Consider the following 24,669-nt stretch of genomic DNA (forward strand, 5'->3'; position numbering starts at 1 on the left):
GTGCTCGGGCCTGGTGCACTGGGAAGACCCAGAGGAATCCGGTGGAGAGGGAGGTGAGAGGGGGTATTGGGATTGGGAATACGTGTAAATCTATGGCTGATTCATATCATTGTATGACAAAGCCACTGAAAAAAAAATAAAGGAAAAAAAAAAAAAAGACACAGTGCTCAGGGCTGGTGCACTGGGCTGACCCAGAGAGATGGGATGGGGAGGGAGGTGGGAGGGGGGTCAAGATGGGGAACACATGTACACCCATGTCTGATTCATGTCAATGTATGGCCAAAACCACCACAATGTTGTTAAGTAATTACCCACCAATAAAAATAAATAAAATAAAATAAAATATATTCCTTTGCCAAAAAGAGCCTAATCAGTATTAGCTTTTTGACCTCCTTAAACGCCATTTTTCCCTTTCTTTATTCCCTCCTTCCTCCCCCCTCTTTCTTTCCATTTCTTTCTGATTAAAAAACTGTTAAAGCTTGCTTTCCATTTATAGATATGACAAAGTCCTGGCTCTGTTCCCCATGTTGTACAATGAATACGTGAGCTCATCTTCTACCCAACTAACACTGAGTGCCTCCCATACCTCAACCTCTGTATTGCCCCGCCCTCTTCCCTTCTCCGCTGGTAACAAGTAGATGCTTCTCTAAATTTGTGCACTTCCATTTTTATCATATTCTCTAATTGCAGTATGTTTAGATTATATAACTGATGTCATATAGTATTTGTCTACCTCTATCTGAGTTATTTTACTCAATATTCTACCTTCCATGTTGCTTCAAGTGTCAATATTCCATTCTTTTGATGGGGCAGCTCCTTTGTGTGCCTTTTGAACAAATGGCATGGCCCCCACACACACGAAACAGCTCCCCAGCTAAGTGTCCATCTCTGCACTCACACAGAGAAACACCAAGTCCTCTTCCTCTTCTCCCATGGAAAGTGTGTCTTTGAAGCTCAGTCAGGAACCAGTTCTCACCGCTAATTTCTGGCAACCTGGACCTTTTGGTCCCATCTCCAACTCCACAGAAGCATTCTCCCTCCCTCCTCATACACTTATCCCTTCCCTGCCTTCTCTGCCCAGCACTATCAGAGAACTCAGAGACAAACATAATTTCACATCAGGTTGATTGTATTTTATTTTCGTTATCAATGTATGCAGTTGGGATAATATTCAGCATCTGCCCTGTAGGCCAGTACTCAGCAGCGAGACCCCCGAGCATTTCTGAGGTGTCTAGCCATGCCCCGAAGTCACTGACTGTCCACTAGTCCAGCTGGAATGGCAGGGGTCTCCATGGTCTCTGGGACCTCCTCTGGTTCCTTCTGATTCAGCTGTTCATTCGCCTTGAAACTGGCTACAGAGCTTTGAGCATCTGATTTTGTTAAGCTTTTTTTTGGTGGGAGTTTCCTGACAAGTTTTCTTGGGCAGATTTGCCAGAATGGGATTATTCACCCTAAAGGTTACCCTGGCCACCTGGAGAAAACAAGACAGGGAGCAAAGAATGGCGCTGGTTTAAGGAAGTGTGTGAAGACAGGTGGGAACGATGGCTTCAGGAGAAGGGGTGTGGGCAGAGAAGGGTTATATGCCAGGCAAGGACAAGGGAGGGTGTCTTCTTGGGTGGGGTCGATGGGCAAAAGGAGTTTGGCTGGGTTCAGTTCACCTTTACAGTTTTTTCTGGACCTCAGTTGATAGGAGGTCTTCATCTTCTCCTGGGTAACAGGAGGTGGATATTCCATAACTACTCTGGAGCCTTGTGGCTTCCCAGTCACCTCAGCCATTTGGAGAACTCACAGTAGTCTGCTCAGTGCCTCTGAGCATCACTATATATACCCGTGCCCTGGAGCCTCACCCTCATGATTTATGAGGTCACAAAGTTTCTTCCCCAGCCAATGCTGGGCCTGGGTGTGTTTTGACATCACAAAGCCCCATCCTGACATGCCTTGTGGAGAATGGGGAGAAATTCAGATGATTTGCTGGGAGAAATGTGGCATTAGTAATGCCCTAAAGAGGACTCGAATCTCACCTGCCACCCTCACCTCTTTGTCAACTCTAATGGGTCACACAGCAGACAGAGTGCATCTCCTCCAAACCTTGCCCCACAGCCACACTCCTCAGGCATTCATTCTGTTCTCTCTCGGCTTTCACCATTATTTAGCTTTACATATCTTGCCTAAACTCCCTCCATGACAACTAGGTTGTGTTTAACTGTCTGTGGAAGTGAGGGTAATTGATCTTTCATCCTGCGAAGTGGTCTTAATGCCTCTTGAAGCCCATTGAATTCTGGGCCAGCGGACAGAAACCTTTCCATCCTGCCCCCTTCTCTCAGTGTTCCCAGAGCTTGCCTTCGTTTTCTGGTCTCCAGTCGGAAACCCTTGTCTTCAGGCTGTGAGAATGCAGTGAATACACTTGCCCTTGCTCCACACGGAGCTGTCTCGTTTCAAGTCTAGGACTCAGGGTCACCTAACTAAGAGTACTACCCAGGCTTGTGTTTGAACAGGGTGATGGGGATGGGGCAGAGAAATGCAAGTTTCAGGTTGTGCTTTGGGATCCCATGCAGGAAATGCCCAACTGAGGCTGATTAGTATTCCCAGCAAGGGGTGGAGCATGCCCAGATCTGTGTGACCCTTGTTTGCAAAGTCTTCTCAACACGTGCCCTCACAAATCTCTTTTCTCATCTTGTTTTCTTGCTGGAAGCGCCCTTGGAGCTTACCTCACAGCCAAAACCAAGGTGGAATTCATTTCCTTGAGCAGCTGCCACAAGCTTCCAGCTTCTTGGATGGAACACTGAGTCATCCTGTCCTGTGCATCTAGTTCCCATGGTCTCTCATTGAGCTGGTTGGGTCTGGAGGAAAGGGGAACGGATTGTGTGCTCCACCTCAGTTCTTGTTTGTCCACTTGACTCGTAGGGTCAACCATCGTGAGGTGCAACCCTGGGGACAGTTTGTTGGCCTGGTGGGTCTTCCTGGGTTTCCTGTTAAGTGTTCACATCCTGTTGTCCATTTGTTGCTTACTCACCCAGTATCCATCACACTGCTGAACAATTTAAGAGGTAGAAAAAGCACGCCATAAACAAACCCAAAACATGACTCTTAGAATTGTTAGAAGATTTTAAAACCTGAAAGAAAAATGGGCAAGAGGCACGAGCCAACACTTTGTAAGAAAGATGTATCACTGGCCTTTAAATTTATGAAGACATGTTTAAAGACATGAGCAGCCAATTCACAAGAAGAGTATGGAACTAACCCCGAACCACGTTAAGAACATATTAAATCTCACGAAGGTAAGAGAAATCATACTAAAATTCCGTTAAGAACTGAAACACAGGCAGAAGTGGCATAGATTGTAATAATTGCAGTCAGAGACATTAAGATACTTGGAATAACTGTGTTTTGTGTGTTCTAAATGTAAGGGGAAACATGGAAACCTAAAATAGACCCAATTTGATTTTACACATATGAAATATCTGTCAGATCAGAAATATCTGATAGTGTCAGATGAAGTCAATTTTAAGGGTGCCCTGATGGCTCAGACAGTAAAAAGCAAACCCACCTGCAACATGGGAGACCAGGATTTAATCCCTGCGTTGGGAAGATTCCCTGGAGTGGGGAATGGCAGCCTGCGCCAGTATCCTTGACTGGAGAATCCCCATGGACAGAGGAGCCTGCATTCCATGGGGCCAAAAATAGTTGGACACAGCTGAGCAACGAAGCACACCTCAACACAACACATTGAATGTTTGTGAAAGAAAGACAGGTAGGGAGGAAAGAGGGAGAAAGGGAAACAAGGAAATGAAAGGAAGGAAAGAAAATCCTCTCTTGCTGGTGAGAACAGAGCAATCAGAGATGTCCCCCAGCAGGACAGCGCCCCACATGTCCATCTGAGGACTCTCAGACGGTTAGAAACAACCATCTCCAACTTTGGTCCCTTTCCTTCCACCAAACTCATGTGCAGGGTTTACCACTAACAAGCTAATAGTCATCATGATTTCTCCTCATTCAAATCGTGATTAACCCAGAAGTGAAAAAGACACGTGTGCCCCAATGTTCATCACAGCACTGTTTACAATAGCCAGGGCATGTTAGGTGCTTTTCGATTATATATATATATATATATATATATATATATATATATATATATAGATAGATAGATAGATAGATAGATAGATAGATAGATAGATAGATAGATAGATAGATAGATAGATATATGAATGTATATTAGTTGTAGATGTGGGCCTCCCACGTGGCGCAGTCATTAACCAGAAAGATTGTACCCCAGCATGGGCAGAAAGGAAGTGAGGAAATTGTTGTTTAAACATGTGTGCTCCTCAGTTGCTCTTTGAAAATTTGCTCTGCCTGAATCTAAGACAGCTTCCTCTTTCACTTTCTTCAGTGTCATGCAATCACTATCTCAGCCTCCTCCTCACTAGGTAAGTATCTCTACGTGGAGAGTGAGACAGAGCCTGAACTTCCATAGGACTCTCTTTGAGGACAAGCTTCTCCTCATCACATGGCGGCACAGAAATTTTGGGAGCCTCTGACGAAATGGGCTCCAGTCTTGGAACTGGTGGGACGATTCCTTGGAAGCTGTGTAGCACGTGTGCCTTTCAAGCTACAGTTTGATAATCACATGTAATGGAAAACTTTTCAGGGTTCTTTAAGTGAACCCTCAGATCCAAGCTGGTCACCTTGAGACTGTCCATTCTTCTCAGTGGTTTCTCCAGGGAATTCATACAGCCAATTCCTCCCAGAAACATCCTAGGAGATGGAATTGGGTCCTAAAATAAGGGACAGTGCCTCTAGTTTGCCCATTTTCTTCCTAGAAAGGAACAAAGCACTCTGAGCCACAGAAAGACAGGCCCTGAAGGCCTTCCTACAGCTCCCATGAATGCAGGGCTTTTCCAGGGGAAGCCAACATGTCTGCCTCATCCAGAGACTTCAAGTTCCTGATAAGAGTGCTGGTTGATGTCGACTGCAATCCTTGAAGGCTAAGAAGAGGCAGCAAGCATTGGTTAAATGCAGGTGGTCCAGGCTCTGTATGCTGGCCAAAATGTAAACTAATTTTGAAAGAGTCCTACAGTAGAAGAAATTAATCATTCAACTGCAGAGCTCAGGTTGGGCTGATGAGTGTCTAGGAAAAGCCAAGACAGCTGACCCAGTAGTGATAAATTCCATGCAGCCACCAAAATGCCAAATTTAAAGCAATATCCTGTAAAGACACATGTGAAGGAAACAAAGCCTCTGATAATCACCTTTCTTAAATACCAATTAATCCAACGTTGTCAATGCTTATATAACACTCCAGTCTTGTTGGTACAAAATCTGTGACCTGGGATTATCATTTTCTGCACAATTTGAGATTCATTAACCAAATTGAGGATGGTTTTCCACAAGCTTGAAGAATGTACAAAGAGAAATGGGGGGATTGAAACATAAAGCACTGAGCAGTTTAAACCGGTTTTTCCTCCTTAAAACAGGTTATTGATTAATCAAACCTTGAGTTATTTTTAGAGGCAGCACTATACAAGTGCAAAAAAGGAGCCCGTTTCCAGGATGAGCCCTGAACCAAGAGGGTTCAGTCTATGCAACTCTCAGAGTAGGAATGTTGCCATGGGAGAACTGTATGAAGTCCTTCAATAGGGACAATTTGGCTTCTAGCAGCCTGAATAGCTCACATGAACTAATTCAAGACTAGCCAATTAGCATCCAAGTTTGCAGTTCCACTAAACCCTTAAATTTTACCCCAAACTCTGGATTGAGGAGACAGATTTGAGAGCCTGACGTCCTGTCTTCTTGCTACTCCACCTTGCATTAAAGTTTTTCTCTCAAAAGCCCATTCCATAGTCTTCGCTTCCATGTGCATTAGGCAGTGAGCCCTTGCTAGGGAACACTCGTGACTGATAGGCCTGGAATTCGGTTCTTCTTTGAATTACTCTAGATCCTATTCTGTTATACTCCTCTTGTCCTAAAGCAGAGCTGTGTTCCTTACCACTTAAATGTATCTTGGGATAAAAGTAAGGCCTCTGGATATATTCCAATGCACTTCTTTTTTTTTTTCCAATGCACTTCTTTAGGCACCAAGCCTTGAAGGCTACCTCAGGAAATGACAGGAAAAAGGAAGAGAAACAGATGACAGGGACAGTCAGTTCGTTTCTCTGTGCAGTGTCAGATGACCTCAATCAGAATACCACAAAACCATCTTGGATGGCTATTTACTTTAGAATTGTACTCATATCTCAGACATGGTGAGTTGGGTTCTAGATCACTGCAATAAAGTGAAAACTGCCATAAGGTAAATCATTCGGAATTTGGGGGATTCCCAGTGCTTATAAAAGTTGTTAATCCTATTATAGGCATACTAGAAGATGTCTTAAAAATGCACATATCTTAATTTACAAATGTCATATTGTTACAATAGTAACAAATACAACTGATCAGAGCACCATAAGAAATAAAATAAGGAAAGAGTTTAAAATATTTAAAGAATTAACAATATGTGGAAAAGGGACCCCAAGTGAATACATGATGCTGGGGAAATGGTGCCATAGACATGTTCAATGCATGGTTACCATAATCTTTCAGTTTGTAATGAAACACAGTATTTGTGAACCATGATTACATGCAGTACAATGTTTTAAAAGTATGCCTGTAAATCATTAAAACAAGTCATGAAAAGAGACTGACCCTGGCTTTCAAAAGGATGGGTCAGCATTTTTTTCTGGGAGCACACCCCATCCTGCTCCCTAACTTCTGTGTTATTTCCCCCATCTCAGGTCCAGTCTGGGACATGAAACTTAAGGTTTGCATTAGGGACACCGCTCAAGAGTTTGCAGGGATGTGGTTTTCCCCAGGAATCTTTTAATCCAAGAGATAGACAAAATTTGGGCCCCCATAAGTGAGGACTGGAGAGACAACCACCCTAAAATACAGGTCATTCAGAGACCTGCCCAAAATTGCCCTCAGGCCTAGAATGCCCAGACAGGACATTCCCTCTTAGAAGCCTTGTAGTTCGCTGTGAGGTCAAAATCTGAGTCTAAGAAGAATGGCCTCGGTTCAGAGGAGGGAAAATCTCAGGTTGGAAGGTCAGGTCCTAGGACTGGCCAGGATCATGGTGAGACCCCTGAGTGAAGAAAGAAGTATCACTAGACCCACAAATGAGGAGGCTTTGCAGACCCCTGCCCCTATTCTTAACCCCAGAGGTTCCAGGCAGAGTTATAGGGATGAGAAGCCTCTTCATTTCTGTCTGGTCTCAGCGAGGGAAGGACTTTTTCTATCAGGATAGAAACCCCAGTTCTTAGGAGGGTGGCATCTTGGCCATCACCACCGGGAAGATGAGGCCCATCAGTGCTAATGAGAGGGTCTCTGCCACCAAGGAGGAAGGCTCACAGAGTGGTGCTGCTCCTGTCAGGGAGAGATGCTCAGAGCAGTGCCCTGACTCCCCACTAGGGACTTGGAGAGGTGAGGGCTTGGTTTGGGGGCTGGAGGACTCAAGTCCGTAGGGCAAAGGGTACCGGGCTCTGACAGACGACATGTTCAGGACCCTAAAGGATGACCCAGGGACCGCTGAACACTGAACGACGGGGTCCCCACAGAGCCCTGGTCCTGTCATCATCCCTAAGAGATCCTGCACAGGGCAGCCATAGCCGGAAGTGTCTCCGCAAAACTTCCAAGCTGGTGGTGAAGAGCTTGGACTGATGTTCAGTGCATTCGTGTGGATAGGAGTGGATTCCCAGGACTGAGCTGAAGGCAAGGTGAGGACCTGAATGTAGTCTCAAGGGACCACTCCCCCGTCCTGTAACAAAGAGTATGCTCAAAGTCTCATCTCTGTGATCGACAGGGGATGGTTCCTACAATTCTCTTAGGCTGATTTCTTCTGTATACCTTGATCTAAGGCATTCTGCAAGGTAAGCGATTACTTGATTCTGTAAATGAAGGAAACCTACGCCCTAAGTCCAGTCCCGGGAGAGCGCCGAGTGCTAACGAGGCGTGGGGCAGTGAAGATGGCGACACAAAGCGGCACCCATGTGCTCAATTCCTGGACTTCTCCCTTGCCGAACTGTAAGAGGTGAAGCTTTGTTTGGAAACTTGTGGACACAGTCCAGTAAAGGGAGGACTGTCAGGCTCTGATAGATATGAAGATGGGGACTGTGAATGAGGACTGTAGAACACTCCATCAGGCTTCTCCCCACACCCACTCCCAGCCCACCCACCCCAGCGGACCCACCCCCACCCCAGTCCACCCAGTTCCACCCCCGCCCATCCAGCCCCACCCCCACCCCTTCTGTGAGCTATCGGAGATCCTGGGTATCACAGCTTTGAAAGATGAGGAAGAGAGGGCCCAAGCCAGTGATGTCCCAGTGTTCCTCCACCAATTCTTCCCAGGCCTAATGAAGCTTAGGCAAGTTCTTTATTTATTTGGCTATTCTTGGTCTTGTCTTTGGCATCCAGGATCCTTGAATTTCCATACAGCCTGAGAGTTCTTTAGTTACAGCATGAGGAATGTTATAGTTGTGGCATATAGGATCTTTTACCTGTGGTGTGTGAAGTGGGGTCTAATTCCCTGATCAGGGATGGGACCCAGGCCCACTGCATTTGGAGCACAGATTCTCAGCCACATAGCTACTGGGCCAGTAGGCAAGTCTCTTCTGCTGCTGCTGCTGCTGCTAAGTCACTTCAGTCATGTCCGACTCTGTGCGACCCCATAGATGTCAGCCCATCAGGCTCTGCCGTTCCTGGGATTCTCCAGGAAAGAACGCTGGAGTGGGTTGCAATTTCCTTATCCAAGGCAAAACAAATCTAGGAGTTGTTTAAATGAAAGAGCAGCTTGGAAGGAAGGAAGCATTAGTCTCAGAACCAAATTCTAGACTATGTGAATTTCATTCAGCTAAAAAAAAAACTACCACCACACTCAAAATATGATTTAGTAGTGGAAATGAAAGATTCTTTCTAAACAGCATTTTGGACTGATTTGGTGTTTGATGTCCAAGAATGCCACAGATTCTCTGACATCTCTTGGATTTAAAACTTCTTCAGGGTAGGTGGTATCCTCTGGGAACAAAATAATCATAATCATAGTAAAAACAGATATTGTGTAAAGTCTCAGTGTGGTCCAGGCACTGTTCCAGGTGCTTTAGCTACATGCCACTACCCCTACAAAAGCCACTTCACCTGAGGCTCCCAGAGTTTGGGGATGGACCCAAGTCCACACAACTGATAAGAGACAGAGCTGGGACAGGAGCGCTGGTCTGAACTTGTCCAGAGCACATATGCTTCCATTTACCCTGGCCTGAGGTGCTCATGAGGCAGTTAATTCACTGTCTTCTAGCACTCCAAAATATATCTTGAGTGATAGAAAGAAGAACTCTGTGACCAAAACACTGGGTTGGGATACATAGCCAAGGAAATACAAACACCAAAATAATTAAGAGGTATGAATAAAGGAGAGAAGGAGATGATGCTCAGCAACCACATGATCATCTTCATGTGCAAATTCAGACACCCTCAAGTGATTGAGGGCTTACAAGATTATGTGGCACTATCCTTCTATGTAGAAAGTAAACATATTATTTTTCAATGAAAAATAGTTATTTTTCGGCTGCACTGCATTTAGTTGTGACACTCGGAATCTTTGATGCCACATGCAGGCTCTTTAGCTGCAGCATTTAATGCTTTTTGTTGTGGCACGTGAACTTTTAGTTCTGGCATGTGTAATCCAGTTACCTGACCAGGGATCGAACCCAGGCCCTGTGTACTGGGAGTGCAGAGTCTTAACCACTGGACCAACAGGGAGGTGCCGAGACTAAATACTTCAGAAGTACCCTAAATCTACTGGCTCAGAAAGTAAAGAATCCATCTGCAATATGGGAGTCCTGGGTTTGATTCCTGAATTTGGTAAATCCCCTGGAGGAGGGTATGGCCAGACACTGCAGTATTCTTGCCTGGAGAATTCCCATGGACAGAAGAGCCCGGCGGGCTACAGTCCATGGGGTCACAAAGAGTCAGACACAACTGAGTGACTAAGCAGACCCCCTAAATCTGGCTGAAGAGAAAGAATATATCAGCTCTTTTTCTCTGACAGCATAATATATGTCCTGAGTTCCTAGATTTCTGCTCTGATTTCCTAATTTTACATCACTTTTGGGCCCGGGTCCCCTTTTCTCCAAGATTTTCTAGAGGGTATCTGCTCAATGTGTGTAGGAATATGCATTTCCCAGGAAGCCTTTAATCAAGGGACAGAAGCTGATATGGGAACCTCCATGAAGGAGGACTGAGGAGACAATCACCCCTGAATACAGGGGTCACCCAAAGACTAAGAAGAGGAATCTTAGATCAGTAGAGGGAGCAGACCCTGGCTGTGGTAGATGTAGTGAGGATGCTGAGCAGGAGGAATCGGGAAGGACTCAAGTTGCATCCGCACTGTCTGTTCTCAGAGGCCCTGATGGACTAGGATCACAAAAGGATCACCCTGACTTCCAACGTGGAATTCTCAGGAGACTAGGACCTTGATGTAAGACAAGAAGCTTCATAAAGTAGAGAGTGGAGTTACAGGATTTATCATGTGTCAACATGAGGACCTGAAAGTGGACTCATGGTAGCATACACCATAAAAGGAGGCCCTGGAAAATATCTAATGCTGGGCTCCCTGGAAAGCTCTGGGGACAGATGTCAGGTTGATTTCAGTCTGGCAAGTCTCAGTGAGGTGAGATCTCTGTCTAATAGGATCAGCCTCCGTTTCACAGAGGAATGGACCTGAGCCCAAGCAGGACCTCAGATGACAATGCTGACTGTTAGAAGGGACCCCTGGAGAGGGAGCCAGACAGAATTCTGTAAATTCTTAGCCCTGAGAGACAAGAAGAGCTACTTCTAAGTGGTTCCCTCATTCCACCTGTGTGATCTTGGGGAGGGCAGGGCCTCCTCTAGCAGAATTAGGCCCCAGATCTGCAGAGGGGGACATCTTGACCATAACCGGACTTAAAGTGAGGACCATCAGTGCTAGTGAGAGTGTCTCCCCCAACGAGGGAGGCTCCAGAGTGGTGCCCCTCCTGACAAGCTGAGATGCTCAGAGCAGCGCCCTGACTCCTCCCACTAGGGACTCAGGGAGACGAGGGCTTTGTTTGGGTGCTGGAGGACTTGGATTCATAGCTGGAGACGTCCTGGGCTCTAACACACTGCACAAGGAAGACCCGGGGACGGATGAATTTTGAGCTGCTGGGGTTCCCGTAGTGCCTTGCTCCTGCCGTCATCCCCAGGAGACCCCACGTAGGACCGTACGCAGCTCCCGTCCACTTCTACTTCAAAGGCGAGGAGATTGACCGGAAGTCGTAGCTCTCTTTGGTGGCGTTTCAGTGTCCAGGACTTGTCCGGAACCAAGGTGAGGACCAGAATGTAACTGAAGGGACTTTGGGAACCCACTGTTAAGAAAAGTGACCCAGCCCGCATCCCAACCCTGTGATCTGGCTCTTTTGAGTCCCTCACAGCTATTGGTTGAATGTAGTCTAGCGTGTCTCAGGTGAAGGCGTTGGTCTGTGGGGGTAGGCCCGGATTCTACCTCGAAGGAAATCTCGGTCCTAGATAATGGCCCTGAGGGCCAGTTATCAGACTTCAAAACTGCATGGGGGCCACACTGAGCGGCCCCCCTGCACTCAGCTCTAGGAGGCCCCACATGGAGCTGGCGGACAGTGGTGCTCCCTATCGTTTGCTAGAGGTGGGATCAGGGAGGTGAGAAGCTTACTCTAAAGGAATAAACTTAATTCAACAAAGGGACCTAGTCCCCAACACATTCATGGTTGTGACGCTGAGTGAGGATCGGGGCTCCTCCCATAAAAAATGGAGTCGCATTCAGGCATTTTGACATGACACTTCCCAGATCATCTCAGGGAAGTGAGAGAACATGTCAAAGTGGGGAGCGTCAGGTTGGGAAGGGAGAGTTTCGGGTTTCCTGGTGGGATGATGAGAACCTCGGGGGCTGTGGGGATGTTCCACACCACATCATTCAGACCAAATCCTCACTGTCATCATCCCTTTGAGACCTCAAGAATACATGGTGGTTCCCACTGCAGCCTAAAGGGGAAGCAAGTCCCCTCTGAGGACTCTGCCCTGGTCTGAGGGGTGTGGTCAGCACACAGAGAAATCTTAGATCCTGTCATAAATCAAATGTAGGCCTTGCTTGCTTCTATGCCCTAGCTATTGTAAAGAGTGCTGCAACGAACTTTGGAGTAGAAGTGTTTTTTGTTACTGTTTCCTCAGGGGACATGCCCAGTATGGGATTGTTGGCTCATGTGGTAATTTATTTTTTAATTTTCTTCATTTATTTTTATTAGTTTGAGGCTAATTACTTTACAATAATGTAGTGGTTTTTGCCATACATTGAAATGAATCAGCCATGGATTTACATGTGTTCCACATCCAGATCCCCTCTCCCACCTCCCTCCCCATCCCATCCCTCTGGGTCATCCCAGTGCACCAGCCCCAAGCACTAGTCTCATGCATCCAACCTGGGCTGGTGATCTGTTTCACCCTTGATAATATACATGTTTTGATGCTGTTCTCTCGAAACATCCCACCCTCGCCTTCTCCCACAGAGTCCAATATTCTGTTCTGTACATCTGTGTCTCTTTTTCTGTTTTGCATTTGGGTTATCGTTATCATCTTTCTAAATTCCATATATATGTGTTAGTATACTGTAATGGTCTTTATCTTTCTGGCTTACTTCACTCTGTATAATGGGCTCCAGGTTCATCCATCTCATTAGAACTGACTCAAATGAATTCTTTTTAATGGCTGAGTAATATTCCATGGTGTATATGTACCACAGCTTCCTTATCCATTCGTCTGCTGATGGGCATCTAGGTTACTTCCATGTCCTGGCTATTATAAACAGTGCTGCGATGAACATTGGGGTGCACGTGTCTCTTTCAGATCTGGTATCCTCGGTGTGTATGCCCAGGAGTGGGATTGCTGGGTCATATGACAGTTCTATTTCCAGTTTTTTTAAGAATTCTCCATGCTGTTCTCCATAGCAGATGTACTAGTTTGCATTCCCACCAACAGCGTAAAAAAGTTCCCTTTTCTCCACACCCTCTCCAGCATTTATTGCTAGTAGACTTTTGGATAGCAGCCATCCTGACTGGTGTGTAATGGTACCTCATTGTGGTTTTGATTTGCATTTCTCTGATAATGAGTCATGTTGAGCATCTTTTCGTGTGTTTCTTATCCATCTGTGTCTTCTTTGGAGAAATGTCTGTGTAGATCTTTGGCCCATTTTTTATTGGGTTATTTATTTTTCTGGAATGGAGTTTCAGGAGTTGCTTGTATATTTTTGAGATTAATCCTTTGACTGTTGCTTTGTTTGCTATTATTTTCTCCCAATTTGAGGGCTGTCTTTTCACAATGCTTTTAGTTTCCTTTGTTGTGCAAAAGCTTTTAAGTTTCATTAGGTCCCATTTGTTTATTTTTGCTTTTATTTCCAATATTCTGGTTGGTGGGTCATAGAGGATCCTTCTGTGATTTATGTCAGAAAATGTTTTGCCTATGTTCTCCTCTAGGAATTTTATAGTTTCTGGTCTTACATTTAGATCTTTAATCCATTTTGATTTTTTTTTTTTGTTTGTTTGTATGGTGTTAGAAAGTGCTGTAGTTTCCTTCTTTGCCATGAAGATATAGTGGTTAGTACTCTGTGTTATGTGCCACAGGTTTCTTATCCATGTCTGCTGATGGGTATCTAGGTTGCTTCCATGTGCTGGCTATTATAAACAGTGCTGCTATGAACATTGGGGTACACGTGTCTCTTTCAGATCTGGTTTCCTCAGTGTGTATGCCCAGAAGTGGGATTGATGGGTCACATGGCAGTTCTACTTCGAGATTTTAAGGAATCTCCACACTGTACTAGTGGCTGTAGTAGTTTGCATTCCCACCAACAGTGTAAGAGGGCTCCCTTTTCTCCACACCCTCTCCAGCATTTATTGCTTGTAGACTTTTGGATAGCAGCCATTCTGACTGGCGTGTAATGGTATCTCATGGAGGTTTTGATTTGCATTTCACTGATAATGAGTGATGTTGAGCATCTTTTCATGTGTTTGTTAGCCATCTGTATGTCTTCTTTGGAGAAATATCTGTTTAGATCTTTGGCCCATTTTTTGATTGGGTCATTTATTTTTCTGGAATTGAGCTGCAGGAGTTGCTTGCATATTTTTGAGATTAATCCTTTGTTGCTTCATTTGCTATTATTTTCTCCCATTCTGAACGCTGTCTTTTCACTTTGCTTAGAGTTTCCTTTGTCGTGAAAAAGCTCTTAAGTTTCATTAGGTCCCATTTGTTTATTTTTGCTTTTATTTCCAATATTCTGGGAGGTGGTTCATAAAGGATTTTGCAGTGACTTATGTCAGAGAGTGTTTTGCCTATGTTCTCCTCTAGGAGTTTTATAGTTTCTGGTCTTACATTTAGATCTTTATCCATTTTGAGTTTATTTTTGTGTATGGTGTTAGAAGGTGTATTAGCTTCATTCTTTTACAAGTGGTTGACCAGTTTTCCCAGCACCACTTGTTAAAGGGGTTGTCTTTTTTCCATTGTATGTTCTTGCCTTCTTTGTCAAAGATAAGGTGTCCATAGGTACGTGGATTTATCTCTGGGCTTTCTATTTTTTTTCCATTGATCTATATTTCTGTCTTTGTGCCAGTACCATACTGTCTTGATGACTGTGGCTTTGTAGTAGAACCTGAAGTCAGGCAGGTTGATTCCTCCAGTTCCATTCTTCTTTCTCAAGATTGCTTTGGCTATTTGAGGTTTTTTGTGTTTCCATACAAATTGTGAAATTATTTGTTCTAGTTCTGTGAAGAATACCATTGGTAGCTTGATAGCGATTGCATTGAATCTATAGTTTGCTTTGGGTTCAGTTCAGTTCAGTTCAGTCGCTCAGTCTTGTCCGACTCTTTGTGACCCCATGAATCGCAGCACGCCAGGACTCCCTGTCCATCACCAACTCCCGCAGTCTACTCAAACTCATGCCCATCGAGTCGGTGATGCCATCCAGCCATCTCATCCTCTGTCATCCCCTTCTCCTCCTGCCCCCAATCCCTCCCAGCATCAGGGTCTTTTCCAATGAGTCAACTCTTCGCATGAGGTTGCCAAAGTATTGGGAGTTTCAGCTTCAGCATCAGTCCTTCCAGTGAACACCCAGGACTGATCTCCTTTAGGATGGACTGGTTGGATCTCCTTGCAGTCCAAGGGATTCTCAAGAGTCTTCTCCAACACCACAGTTCAAAAGCATCAATTTTTCGGTGCTCAGCTTTCTTCACAGTCCAACTCTCACATCCGTACATGACCACTGGAAAAACCATAACCTTGACCAGCCGGACTTTGTTGGAAAAGTAATGTAGTATACTCATTTTCACAATATTGATTCTTCCAATCCTTGAACATGGTATATTTCTCCATCTCTTTGTGTCCTCTTTGATTTTTTTCATCAGTGTTTTATAGTTTTCTATGTATAGGTCTTCAGTTTCTTTAGGTAGATATATTCCTAAATATTTTATTCTTTTTTTGCAATGGTGAATGGTATTGTTTCCTTAATTTCTCTTTCTGTTTTCTCATTGTTAGTGTATAGGAATGCAAGGGATTTCTGTGTGTTAATTTTATATCCTGCAACTTTACTATATGCATTGATTAGCTCTAGTTATTTTCTGGTAGAGTCTTTAGGGTTTGCTATGTAGAGGATCATGTCATCTGCAAACAGTGATAGTTTCACTTCTTCTTTTCCTGTCTGGATTCCATTAATTTATTTTTCTTCTCTGATTGCTGTGGCCAAAAGTTCCAAAACTATGTTGAATAGTAGTGGTGAGAATGGGCACCCTTGTCTTGTTCCTGATTTTAGGGGAAATGCTTTCAATTTTTCACCATGGAGGATAATGTTGCCTGTGGATTTGTCATATATAGCTTTTATTATGTTGAGGTATGTTCCTTCTATTCTTGCTTTCTGGAGAGTTTTAATCATAAGTGGATGTTGAATTTGTCAAAGGCTTTTTCTACATCTATTGAGAAAATCATATGGTTTTTATCTTTAAATTTGTTAATGTGGTGTATTACATTGATTGATTTGTGGATATTAAAGAATCCATGCATTCCTGGGATAAAGCCCACTTGGTCATGATGTATGATCTTTTTAATATGTTGTTGGATTCTGTTTGCTAGAGTTTTGTTAAGGATTTTTGCACCTATGTTCATCAGTGATATTGGCCTGTAGTTTTCTTTTTGTGTGGCATGTTTGGTTTTGGAATTAGGGTGATGGTGGCCTCATAGAATGAGCTTGGAAGTTTACCTTCTTCTGCGATTTTCTGGAAGTGTTGGAGTGAGATAGGTGTTAGCTCTTCTCTAAATTTTTGGTAGAAATCAGCTGTGAAGCCATCTGGTCCTGGGCTTTTGTTTGCTGGAAGATTTCTGATTACAGTTTTGATTCCATGTTTGTGATGGGTCTGTTAAGATCTTCTATATCTTCCTGGTTTAGTTTTGGAAAGTTATACTTTTCTAAGAATGTGTCCATTTCTTCCATGTTGTCAATTTATTGCCATAGAGCTACTGGTAGTAGTCTCTTATGATCCTTTGTATTTTAGTGTTGTCTGTTGTGATCTCTCCATTTTCATATCTAATTTTGTTGATTTGGTTCTTCTCCCTTTGCTTCTTAATGGGTCTTGATAATGGTTTGTCAATTTTGTTTACCTTTTCAAAAAACCAGCTTTTAGATTTGTTGATTTTTGCTATGGTCTCTTTAGTTTCTTTGCATTTATTTCTGCCCTGATTTTTAAGATTTCTATCCTACTAACCCTGGGGTTCTTCATTTCTTCCTTCTCTAGTTGCTTTAGGTGTAGACATAGGTTGTTTATTTAACTTTTTTCTTATTTCTTGAGGTAAGCCTGTATTGCTGTGAACCTTCCCCATATCACTCCTTTTACAGTGTCCCATAGGTTTTGGGTTGTTGTGTTTTCATTTTCATTCGTTTCTATGCATATTCTGATTTGCTTTTTGATTTCTTCTAAGATTTGTTCGTTATTCAGAAAAGTATTATTTAGCCTCCATATATCTGAATTTTTAATGTTTTTTTTTTTTTCTCCTGTAATTGAGATCTAATCTTACTGCACGTTGGTCAGAAATGATGACTGGAATGATTTCAATTTTTTTGAATTTACCAAGGCTAGATTTATGGACCAGGATGTGATCTATTCTGGAGAAGGTTCCGTGTACACTTGAGAAAAAGGTGAAGTTGATTGTTTTAGGGTGAAATTTCCTATAGATATCAATTAGGTCTAGCTGGTCCATTGTGTCATTTAAAGTTTGTATTTTCTTGTTAATTTTCTGTTTAGTTGATCTATCCATAGATGTGAGTGGGTATTAAAGTCTCCCACTACTATTGTGTTATTGTTAATTTCCCCTTTCATACTCATTCGTATTTGCCTGACATATTGCAGTGCTCCCATGTTGGGTGCATATATATTTATACTTGTAATATCTTCTTCTTGGATTGATCCTTTGATCATTATGTAGTGTCCTTCTTTGTCTCTTTTCACAGCCTTTATTTTAAAGTCTATTTTATCTTATATGAGTATTGTGACTCCTGCTTTCTTTTGGTCTCTATTTGTGTGAAATATTTTTTTCCAGCCCTTCATTTTCAGTCTTTATGTGTCCCTTGTTTTGAGGTGGGTCTCTTGTAGACAGCATATATAGGGGTCTTGCTTTTGTATCCATTCAGCCAGTGTTTGTCTTTTGGTTGGGGCATTCAACCCATTTACATTTAAGGTAATTATTGATAGGTATGGTCCCGTTGCCATTTACTTTGCTGTTTTGGGTTTGTGTTTATACAAGCTTTCTGTGTTTCCTGTCTAGAGAAGATCCTTTAGCATTTGCTGAAGAGCTGGTTTGGTGGTGCTGAATTCTCTCAGCTTTTGCTTGTCTCTAAAGCTTTTGCATTCTCCTTCATATCTGAATGAGATCCTTGCTGGGTAATGTAATCTGGGTTGTAGATTACTCTCCTTCGTTACTTTAAGTATGTCCAGCCATTCCCCTCAGGTCTGAAGAGTTTCTATTGATAGATCAGCTGTTATTCTTATGGGAATCCCTTAGTGTATTATTTGTTATTTTTCCCTTGCTGCTTTTAATATTTTTTCCTTGTGTTTGATCTTTGTTAATTTGATTACTGTGTCTTGGGGTGTTTCGCCTTGGGTTTATCCTGTTTCAGACTCTGGGTTTCTTGGACTTGGGTGACTATTTCCTTCCCCATTTTAGGGAAGTTTTCAGCTATTATCTCCTCGAGTATTTTCTCATGGCCTTTCTTTTTGTCGTCTTCTTCTGGGACTACTATGATTTGAATGTTGGGGCATTTCACATTTTCCCAGAGGTCCCTGAGGTTGTCCTCATTTCTTTTATTCTTTTTTTCTTTTTTCCTCTCTGCTTCACTTATTTCCATCATTTTATCTTCTACCTCACTTACCCTATCTTCTGCCTCCGTTATTCTACTGATGGTTCCCTCCCGAGTAAGTTTTTGATATCATTTATTGCATTATTCACTTTTAATTGACTCTTTTTTTATTTCTTCTAGGTCTGTGTGAAACATTTCTTGCACCTTCTCAATCCTTGTCTCCAGGCTATTTATCTGTAACTCCATTCTGTTTTCAAGATTTTGGATCATTTTTATTATCATTATTCTAAATTCTTTTTCAGGTAGATTCCCTATCTCCTCCTCTTATTTGGCTTGGTGGGCATTTTTCATTTTCCTTTATCTGCTGGGTATTTCTCTGCCTTTTCAACTTGTTTAGATTGCTGTATTTGGTGTGGCCTTTCTGTATTCTGGTGGTCTGCGGTTCTTTTTTATTGTGGAGTTTTCTCCCAGTGGGTGTGGTTGGACGATTGACTTGTCAAGGTTTCCTGTTTAGGGAAGCTTGTGTCGGTGTTCTGGTATGTGGAGCTGGATTTCTTTTCTGTGAAGTGCCATGGAGTGTCCAATAGAGAGTTTTGAGATGGGTCTATGGGTTTGGTGTGACTTTGGGCAGCCTGTATGTCGACGCTCAGGGCTATGTTCCTGTGTTGCTGGAGAATTTGTGTGGTATGTCTTGCTCTGGAACTTATTGGCTCTTGGGTGGTGGTTGGTTTCAGTGTAGGTCTGGAGACTTTTGGATGATCTCTTATTACTTAATATTCCCTGTAGTCAGGAGTTCTCTCGTGTTCTCAGGTTTTGGGTTTAAGTCTCCTGTCTCTGGATTTCAGTCTTATTCTTCAAGTAGCCTCAAGACTTCTCCAACTATACAGCACTGATAATAAAACTTCTATGTTAATGGTGAAAAGACTCTCCACCATGAGGGACACCCAGAGAGGTTCACAGAGTTACAATAAGAGGAGGAGAAGGAGGAAGGAGATAGAGATGAGCAGGAGGAGAAAAAGGGGGACTCAAGAGGAGAGAGACAGATCTACACAGTACTATGTTCCCTAAGTGTTCTCCGTAGCCCAGAAAACCCACAGAGATTCACAGAATTAGATTGAGAAGAGAAGGGGCATGGAGGAAATAGAGGTGATCTGGGGGAGAAAAAGGAGAGTCAAAAGGGGGAGAGAGTAATCATCACATTCCTGAGTAAAAATGGGTACTGAATATTGGATTCTTCAATGTCCAAAATTGATATCAAATACTGGAAAACAAAGATTAAAAATCTAGAGTAGAGGTTAGACTCTTAAAAATACAATATTAAAAACAAAAACACAAAAAAAATTAAGAAATATATATGAAGTTTGCTTTAAAAATAGGGTCTTTTATTTTTGCAAGTTTATAGTGGGTTATGAAAATGAAAATTAAGGAGTAATAGAGGAGTAATAGAAAGTGAAAGTGAAGTTGCTCAGTCGTGTCCAACTCCTTGCAACCCCATGGACTGTAGCCTATCAGGCTACTCCCCCCATGGGATTCTCCAGGCAAGAATACTGGAGTGGGTTGCCATTTCAAAGAAAAGAAAAACATTAATTTTTTTTTTAATTAAAAAAATAGTAAAATTACATCTAGGCTTTTCTTTGGAGCTGTTGCGGGCAGTGTGGGTTTGGTTTAGTTTCAGATAGCTCCTTTTTCCAGCTTACACTTCTGGATATCTATAGACTCCTTCCAGTATAGTTGGTGTTAACTATAGGGATTTTAATCTGTTGCACCTGTCACTTCTGAAGTGGTTCCTTTTGTTTATTTGGCTTCTGTTTGCAGGTCTCTTCAGTGTCTAATTTCCGCCCTGACACACACGGGCAGAGGTGGTCTCTTGTTTAGGTTCGCTTGTTCAGTCGTGCTGTGGGGAGGGGACGGCACTGCAAACATATCACTGGCGTGTGTGGGGAGCACTCGCAGTGTTCCAGCCACACTGGGTTTGTCCCCGGTCACAGCGTGTGTACTTTCCCCATCTACAGTGCCAAGGCTCCAGGTTGCTCTACAGGGAGCGGGCCCTGAGGTGCGTGCACTTCTGAGGCCTAAGCCACTCAGCTTCCAGTTTTAGGGTCCTCCACAGAAGCGTGGACTCAGTTATGCCTGTGTTTTGTGGCTTCCCCAGCCTGAGCAGCTCAGGCAGCCAGGAGCTTGAAGGGCTCACTCTCCCTGGGTGCAGTGCACCTTCTCCCCTCCGTGGTCCCAGCCTCAGTTTCTGCCTGTCTGGCACACCTTGTGTCTCTTCTGGGGAGCTGGTCTCTAGATGCGACCCTCCCGGCAGATGTCAATCCTCCAGAATCTCAGAAAGTCTTTGGTTAGAGACTGAAAACCTATTTGCAGTTGTTAGGGGATGCTGTCTTTGGGGCCAGGTTTGCCCCTTTCCCCTCCCCCCTGCCTCCTGCCACCGGCGGGGGACAGGCCAGTCCACAGCTGGTTAGCTCTTCTCCGGAATTGCTCAGTCCTTCCTTTGTTCTGCCAACAGCCGGCAGTGTCTTCAGTTACGGCTTTTCACAGGTTAATTTTCTCTCTTTCTCTTGCTATCCCACAGTTTAAGTTGCCATCTCAGGTTAGCTCCTTCCGATTGCCCACAGAGCATTCAGGCCCGTTTCTTACCATAAGCAGTGCTTCCCGCTCCTCTCTGTTCAGCCCCCACTAGCTGGTGGCGGATGCGAGCATCTGGGGTACTTTTCTGCTGAAAGTTTCTTTTAGGCATGCAATCCGTGGGTTTTATTTATTTTTCCTCCCAGTTAGGTTGCTCTCTGAGACTCCAAAACTTCCCCCATACCTGTAAGTGAGAGGGTTTCCTGGTGCTTAGAACTTCCTCTATTAAGACTTCCTTCCCGAGATGGGTCTCCGTCCCTAACTCTTTTGTCTCTCCTTTTATCTTTTCTATTATGTCCAACCTCCTTTCGAAGACAATGGGCTGCTTTTCTGGGCGCCTGATGTCCTCTGCTAGTGATCAAAAGTTATTATGGAGTTTGCTCAGCGTTCAAATGTACTTTCGATAAATTTGTAGGTGAAAAAGTGGTCTCCCCGTCCTATTCCTCTGCCATCTTAGCTCCACTTTCCATGTGGTAATTTTAGTCCTAATTTTCTATGCAGAGTGAATTAAGGCAGAAAAGGGAAAGCCAATATTGTATATTAACACATATACATGGATTTCAGAAAGATGGTATTGATGAACCTATTTGCAGGGCAGCAGTGGATTTGCAGACATAGAGAACAGGCTTGTGGACACGGGGGGAAAGAGAGGGAGGGACAGACTGAGAGAGTAACATTGAAAACACACACATTACCATATGTAAAATAGATAACCAGTGGGAATTAGTCGTATGATACAGAGAGCTCCAACCCGGTGCTCTGTGATAGCTTAGAGGTGTGGGGTGGGCTGGGAGGTAGGAGGAAACTTCAAGAGGGAGGGGACATACAGTATACCTATGGCTGATTCATATTAATGTGTGGCTGAAACAAAAACAATACTGTAAAGCAATTATCCTCCAATTAATAGTAAATAAATTTAATTATGAAAAGAGAGAGAGAAGGAAAGAGAAGCAAAAAGATATTGTAAACCTTGAATTGGGATCCTGTGTGGGAGCACAGGGACATCAACCTGCCTGTAATAGCACCTGTTCTTAGAAGACTGTGTTTGGTAAGATAAGGTCATCTTACTTCCTCCTGTTGGGACACAGGCTGATTGACCTTTACTATCTCACAGGCATCAATTCAGGAGAAACAGGAGCTTCTCTGCCAGGAGCCCAATTGAGGAACCTGAGTGAGTACTCAGTTCATTTATCCCATCCCTTGGATTTGAGCCCAGGAAATCTCAGGGAAGGGCTGTGAGGTTGAGCATCTACTTCACTGCTTTATACCAAGTCTAGGGGAGGGGAAATGTCTAGTCTGAAGGTGCAGCCACCAGTCAGCAAATGGAGAATGGTGTCCAGTGTTTTAAGGAGCCAAGGTAAAGACCATGAATGGTGATCCCAGTGAACTCAGGATGGAGAAAAGCCTACTGAGTCCTCAGCACTGGGTATCCCCTGGGAGAGAGGTGGCCTGAAATATCCCTTCACTTGGCTTCTGGATGATGTGGAGGTCTAAAGTTGTCTGAATCAGAGTAGCAGAAGGCAGGGTTCCCAGGCTCTGCCAAGACTTGACATGGTAATAAAAGATGAGCTGAGAGGACCCCAATGCTGATAAATCCAAAGCAGGGCTGAGAGGATGCAGAGGGAAAATCGAAGGCCTCTGTTCCTCCTCTGTGGGATTCTGTGGGGACAGCTGAGCATGAAACAGGAGCCTTGTGGGTTCCTCGGGCAGTGTCCTCAAGGAGACCTGCAGAGGCGGCCTTTAATAAAGTCAAGGTGGAATTTCCTCATTTTAAGTTGCTCACATCGCCTCATTCTCCATCCTCCAAGTGAACCAATCTCCTGTCCTTTGGCCCAGACTCCTGCCTGTAGTTCCTGTCCACGGCCATCATGCCCCGTAGGCAGAAGAGTAAGGTCTGTGGTCACGAGAAACATCACCAGGCCCGGTCTGAGACCCAGGGTCTTCATGATCAAGCCACCACATCTAGGGGAGAAGAGACCACCTCCTCCTCCCCTCCTGATTTAGAGAGTGCTCCCTCAAGCTCCTCAGCTGCTGACACCCTTAAGGAGCCTCAGGGAGCCCAAGGCACCACCAGTGCTGCTGCAGGTGCTATACCCAAAAGATTTGGTGTCAGTGCTGCAGCACGCTCAAGATCTGATGTCAGTGGTGCAGCACGCTCAAGAGCTGGTGTCGGTGCCACAGCACGTGCAAGAGCTGGTGTCAGTGCCACAGTACACTCAAGAGCTGGTGTAGGTGCCAAGGGCCAAGGTCAAGGAGGTGAAAATTCCTCCCAGGCCTCAGCTGCTGCTGAGAGCTCTCACACAGATCCTCTGACCAAGAACGTTGAGGTGTTGGTGCAGAAGATGCTGTATAAGTATAAGGTGAGGAAGCTCATTAAGAGGTCAGAAATGTTGAAGATAATCAATAAAAGGTATAGGGGGCAATTCCCTGAGATCCTCAAGAGAGCCTCTGAGCACATAGAGATGGTGTTTGGCCTGGTCCTGAAGGAAGTCAGGCCCAATGGTCACTCCTATATCCTGGTGAACAACCTAGATCTCAGAGACAGTGAGTCTATGAGAGGTGACCGGGGGCTGCCAAAGAATGGTCTTCTGATGCCTCTTCTGGGCGTCATCTACCTGAATGGCCACTGCCTTTCTGAGGAGAAGATCTGGAAAATTCTGAATTTTCTGGGCATCTATAATGGAAGAAGGCACTTCATCTTTGGAGATACCAGGAAGTTCCTCACAAAAGATCTGGTGTGGGAAGAGTACATGGAGTACCGCCAGGTGCCTGCGGTGATCCCCCTCGCTATGAGTTCCTGTGGGGTCCGAGAGCACTCATGGAATCCAACAAGGAGAAAGTCCTGGAGTTTTTGGCCAAGGTCAATGATACGGGCCCTGCTACCTTCCTGGAGCATTTTGAGGAGTCTTCCAGAGAGGAAGTAGAGAGCACAAGTGATGACTTTTTGCTCTGCATAGTGGCCCGCCTTCCAAGTTGGATGGCCTCCAGAGGGAACTTTTCAACCTTCTATTATTCAGGCGGTAAAAGAGAAAATAATGGCTCCTGATGCCGGGGGCCACCCGGGACAAGTCCCATATGTTATGGTCTGGCAAGATCTAGTAGAAAATTTGCCTGAATGGTTAAAACATTTTCTTCACAAACTCTCTGATTCTCTTAATGTACAAGCCCTGGTTATGGAAATCCCCACTCCCCCAGAAGAAGCCGAGAAGAACAAGGGCCCAAAACCAGTCTTGAAGGAATCCTCGTACCCGAACCTGATTAACTTAGAGACGGAAATTAGGACCCCGCCATATGCCCCTCCTCTGTTGCAGGTTCCCCCGGGGGAAGAGCCCTCCCCCCCCCCCGATGAATCAGGAAGGATAAGGGAACCCCGGCTCCAGAGAAGAAATAGAGGAAATAGGGGTGAGCAAGATCATGGGGACCCAGAGTTACCTTCATCTACTCTACAGGCACTCCCCGTCCAAGTGGGACCAGCTAACACGGACATAGAGCGAACCTATCAGTACTGGCCCTTTTCCACGAGTGATCTGTATAATTGGAAAACCCAAAATCCTCCTTTTTTGGAGAAACCCCAAGGCCTCATTGACCTCTTAGATTCCATTTTTTTCACTCATAACCCCACCTGGGATGGTTGCCAGCAGCTG

At 44.3% G+C, this 24,669-nt stretch overlaps 1 pseudogene; it reads left to right on the forward strand.

Moving 5' to 3' along the window:
* Positions 1-22,893: 22,893 nt before the first annotated feature.
* LOC133052942 (melanoma-associated antigen B2-like) lies at positions 22,894-24,374 on the forward strand (annotated as a pseudogene).
* Positions 24,375-24,669: the final 295 nt, after the last annotated feature.

Source organism: Dama dama, chromosome X (assembly GCF_033118175.1).
Source record: "Dama dama isolate Ldn47 chromosome X, ASM3311817v1, whole genome shotgun sequence".
NCBI lineage: Eukaryota > Metazoa > Chordata > Mammalia > Artiodactyla > Cervidae > Dama > Dama dama.